Raw genomic sequence first — 5692 nt, forward strand, 5'->3', positions numbered from 1 at the left:
CGACTGACTGTTTTCTTGTTATTTCATATGTAAGCCATTCATAAAGTCTCGAAGTTGTTGTGAATATTTGCAATACACCATAGTCAATATCGATGCAACACTTATATTTGTCATCTTTGTTGGGATTTATTTAATAAATGTGTTTAAACAATGTATTTCATTGTATCTTTGTTTTCAGGAGGAGGATCTAAACTTGATGAGTTCGTAAATTGAAATATAGGCCTAGTCTTTTTTTTTTTAATTGCTTTATTTATATATTTATCATCCTTAAACTTAAACGAGAGATTATGAATGACTTGAATAATTATATGAAGGCAAAAAAGGACATTTGCGTGTTTTTAACAATACCAATCGAGTATTACAAGCTTTAATCCTCCAAACACAAATGTGCCATGTATTAGTTTGACCGCTAGAGGTCCAACTTACACAAAGGATGAAGAAAAAAGCTCGAATCGATCGGTATAATAATAATAATAATAATTTCCTTTGTATTGTCATTCTTTTTAACAATGTACACAGAACGAAATGTCGATACACCTGACCCGTTGTAGCGAGCCGATGCAGCCGCAGCCAACAGAGGGCGCCGCCATTTTACCAATGTTATAAGTCTTAGGTATGAACCAGCGACCTCCCAGTCTCAAAGCGGGCGCCCTACCATCTAGGCTACTGAGCTGGTTATATAAGTATATATTGAATACATTTCACAAACAATTTGATTTTTTTAACCCTTTAACATATCTGTCCCATTAGGCCTGTCATTTTAAACGGTTTGGCACGGGATCTAGACTTTCAGTAAAATATTGTAAACACCAAATACTTAGCTTGATTTTTCTGTACTGTGCTTTATCGTTTGCATCCTGCCGTACAAATTACAATCACAAATGAAAAGGGACATTTCCTTAGCACAACACGTCTATTCAAAACAATGAAAAAAATATTTTCATGTCCGGCATTGAATGTGTTAACAGATCATGTCACAGAATGTCGGACAGACCCAAATGCAGGATACGTAAAACAAGGGATGTGATCAAACCCCAATTAGGGCCGTTTATTCAAGACACGAAAAAACTCAGCTAGAGGAAAAAAAAAGAGTGGTACTGAAACTGCTGAGGAGGGACACTGAGAGAAAGACGTAAAGGGATACCAAAATTCTAAAACATACAATACAAACATACAATATGTGAGAAATTAGTACATGTTCTTGCATGTTTTGCCATGTGCAAAAGTTTGCCGACGACACTGTGATCGTGGGATGTATCAGAAATGGGCAGGAGGAGGAGTACAGGAAATTGATTCAGGACCGATGGAGCGACGCAAACCACCTGCACCTGAACACCACCAAGACCAGGGAGATGGTGGTGGACTTCAGGAGAACCAGAACTCACCCGGTTCCTGTAACCATCAAGGGAGAATGTGTAGAATTTGTCCAGACCTACAAATACCTGGGTGTGCAGCTGGACAACAAACTGGACTGGACTGCCAACACAGAAGCTCTATGTAGGAAAGGGCAAAGCTGACTTTACTTCTTCAGAAGGCTGGCCTCCTTCAAAATCTGCAAAAAGCTCCTGAAAATATTCTATGAGACAGTAGTGGCAAGCGCCCTCTTCTATGCAGCAGCGTGTTGGGGAGGCAGCGTCAAGAAGAAGGATGCCTCTCGTCTCAAAAAACTGGCTAGGAAAGCGAGCTCTGTTGTGGGCAAAGAGCTGGACAGCCTAACAACAGTAGCTGAGAGACGGGCACTGGAAAAGCTGCGGTCAGTCATGGACAATCCATCGCATCCACTACACAGCATTATCTCCAGACAGAAGAGCAGTTTCAGCGACAGACTGCTGTCACTGTCTTGTACTACGGACAGACTGAAGAGATCTTTTCTTCTTCATGCCATGAGGCTCTTTAACTCTACCCGGCAGAGTAAAAGCCCACAGTAAACCACACCCCCTACATTGCATATTACCAAATCTTATTGCAATATGTATTCTGTGTAGCACTATTTAGTTATTCTACTTGTATATAACACGCTACAGTGGGCATTTGCACGTCACACTGGGTATTTGTATATTGTATTATTTTTGCTTTATTATTGTATTGTTCTCAGCTCAGGGATGCTGCTGGAAATGTGAATTTCCCTTCGGGGATGAATAAAGTATCTATCTATAATATCTTTATATACGATATTGGTACGTTCCGATTTTTTCAGAAGTAATGTATTTTGAAGAAAGTTTGTTTTGTCTTTGACTTCCTGAGCTCTGGTGTCATATGAAGCAAAGCAGCACCATAGCAAGCCAGTCACCAGTCAGTTTAAATATGAGGTAGTCCAATTTTTTTGAGTATTTTAAACCAAGTTTTGGTAGTGTTTGTGGAGAATGCCTACGCGTCTTGTCGCAAAAGGATACAGAAATGGTACAGCAAATGGCAAGCAGCCAAAATGGGGCGAACTGGAAAAAATAACATAGGGAGAGCAAACAGGGGCTGCTAAAAAGGGCTAACCGGGACCAATTGGTGGAAAACAGGAGGCTGGCCAGCCAAAAGCATGCAGTACGCAGCCAGGACCACCGGGACTCAACAACAAAAACAATTATATCAATAAACACGGACCCAGCTGTTAACATATCAAATAATCACAGCAGGCTAGCCGGATGCTATAGAGGGCAACCCGGGACCGATCGGTGGAAAAACGGGAACTTGGCTGACCAAAAGCATGCAGTACGTAGCCAGGATAACCATGAGTCAAAACCAAAAACTGATTATGTCAACAAACAAAAACCCAGCTGTAAATGTACCAAATGATCACAGCAGGCTAGCAGGATGCTATGGAGGGCGAACCGGGACTGATCGGCGGAAAAACAGGAGGACGGCTGACTAAAAACATGCAGTAAGCAGTCCGGCTAGTCAGCTAACGAGGCTAACCTGGATCAAAAAAACTGGAAGCTGTAAGGGAAACTATGATTTAAATATGCCTTTTATACTATATTCTATACTCTTATACCCAATATATACTTTTACTCTATATCTTTATATGATTATATATTTTTATAGTATACTCAATAAGTGTGTAGTTATGTTTTTGAGTTGTTTTCAGGGGCGAGCGCCTTGAAAGTCAAGAGAACAACTTTCCCACGCCAAAAGAGTTTGTCTCCAAAAGAGTTTGTCTCTAATTAAAAGCTACAACTTAGAGGCCACTGGTAAGCTCCCTGTCTGTTATCAAACAGGTGCGCATAACTTCTTTTGCTAACCTATCACATAAAGCTACAAATTGAAGGCCAATGACAATTTTCTCTTGACTCCTATCTATTTTCAAACAATGAATTGCTGTGATGCATTACATGAATTATTCAAAGGAATTTGTTAAAAAATGGTATGGCCTTCAAGTATATTGCTATGTGAGCTTACCACCCTAGTGGAAGAGTGTCCTCTCTTCTTTCCATGTTTATTGTTAGGTTAGAAAGCCCTTCAGTGGCCAGCAGTGTATATCACACCATGTAACCAAAGAAATGGTCCAATCAGAATACTCCTACGTTCACGTGGTTTATTCTATCCTCCAATCAGAATCCATGAAACAGTATAAGCAGGCCGCTCATGCTTCAGTCCGTGGAATTCATTGCATGCCAATATAAGAGTCCTTTACTTTATCTATACTGTAAAGTGATTGTTTTTCATTAATGAATAAGTTCGTTTGTAACTCAAAAGTCTCTGACATTGTTTTGAACCTGACAGAAGCCTAAGCCCAAATGCTAACGGGGAGCTATCTGGAAAATATGATATTAATTACAAGACATGCGACGAAAAAAAAACAAGGATAACTCAATCGCCAATCTAAAAGGAAGCGAGTGCAAATAAGGAACACAAGCTGTCCATGAGAGCAGGTAAACTTAGACAAGTCAAGTCATGTTTATTTGTATAGCCCTTAATCACAAAGATTCTCAAAGGTCTCCACAGACCACAGATTATTGCAAACCACAGACTTTTATTACACCTTTCCCTGATCTAAAACCTACATGAGGGCAAATAATACCGAGATACACAGATAGGGTCAATATAAAATATAGGTTATTCATATGCTATAGAATAGAAGTCAAGTCAAGTCAAGTCATTTTTATTTGTACAGCCCTTAATCACAAAGAGTCTCAAAGGGCTTCACAGGTTATTACACATAAGCAGTTTAGGTTATTCATATGCTATAGAATAGAAGTGTGTTTTAAGCTTAGATTTAAACATTTCAGCTGATGTTGCAGATCGAATCTCTGGGGGAAGAGCATTCCACAGCACTGGGGCCCGAATGGAGAACTCTCTCGAACCTGTGGATATCTTCTTGGCTCTTGGCATCACTAGTAGACCAGCATTTTCATAGCGAAGGGTGCGGATCGGAACATAGGGGGAAATTAAATCTGAAAGATATGAGGGAGCAAGTCCATGCATGATTTTGTATAATACCAACAGAACCTTAAAATCACATCTTAAGCTAACAGGGAGCCAATGTAGGTTAGCTAAAATCGGGGTAATGTGATCAAACTTTCTTGTCTCAGTTAAAAGCTTCGCTGCAGCATTTTGTACCAGGATAAGGCTCTCGATTTTGAACTTCGGGAAACCGGAGAGTAGTGCATTACAGTAATCGAGGCGAGAGGTAACAAACGCATGAATGATAATCTCCGCATCCGACCGAGACAGCATAGGGTGAATTTTAGCAATGTTGCGAAGATGGAAAAAAGCTGTTGTAGTAATATTCTTAATGTGTGTTTGAAAGGACAGATCGGGGTCAAATATGACACCTACATTTTTGACTGAGTCACTCTGGGTGATATTACATTTGTCAATGTTCAGAGCCGTTTTTGAGAACAAGTCACGGCATTTAGATGGACCAATAACTTACCGTACGCACCTTTTGATGATCAACGCACGCAACACTGACAGAACAGTCAGAAGTCCCAGTGACACGGTAAGCAAAGTTCTTATTTCCCCAAGGAGAAATGAGCGCTACGCAAACTCTGTTTACTACAATCACCGTCTGTTTTTTAACGGGTCCCGCCATTATTAGGAGTCTTTGTTTTCTTCTGGCGACATCACAGCTCTACAGGATACGAGCCAAATCGGTCGACTTTGAGACAAAAATTTTCGTGTCCCTCAACGCACGGAATATTTTGCAACACATCTGCATGATTGCATGGAGGAACACTATACGTTCTGTGGGTAATCAAAAGAACAATTTTCTTTTATAATCCCTTCAGAGGGAAATTTGAGAGGGGGTCTTGAGGTGGCAAAAATCTTCAATCAAGAGGGAGATACTAATATTTTTGCCCATTCCTCCTTGCAAAACAGCTCGAGCTCAGTGAGATTGGATGGAAAGCGTTTGTGAACAGCAGTTTTCAGTTCTCTCCACAGATTCTCAATTGGACTTTGGTCTGGACTTTGACTTTGCCATTCTAACACCTTGATATGTTTTTTGGTGAACCATTCCATTGTAGCTTTTGCTATATGTTTTGGATCATTGTCTTGTTGGCAGACAAATCTCTATTCCAGTCTCAGGTCTATTGCGGACTCCATCAGGTTTTCTTCCAGAATGGTCCAGTAGTTGGCTCCATCCATCTTCCCATCAATTTCAACCATCTTCACTGTCCCTGTTGAAGAAAAGCAGGCCCAAACCATGATGCTGCCACCACCATGTTTGACTGTGGGGATGGTGTGTTGAGGGTGATAA

This window comes from Urocampus carinirostris, chromosome 8 (assembly GCF_059441175.1).
Source record: "Urocampus carinirostris isolate Australia breed hairy pipefish chromosome 8, RoL_Ucar_1.0, whole genome shotgun sequence".
NCBI classification, from domain to species: domain Eukaryota; kingdom Metazoa; phylum Chordata; class Actinopteri; order Syngnathiformes; family Syngnathidae; genus Urocampus; species Urocampus carinirostris.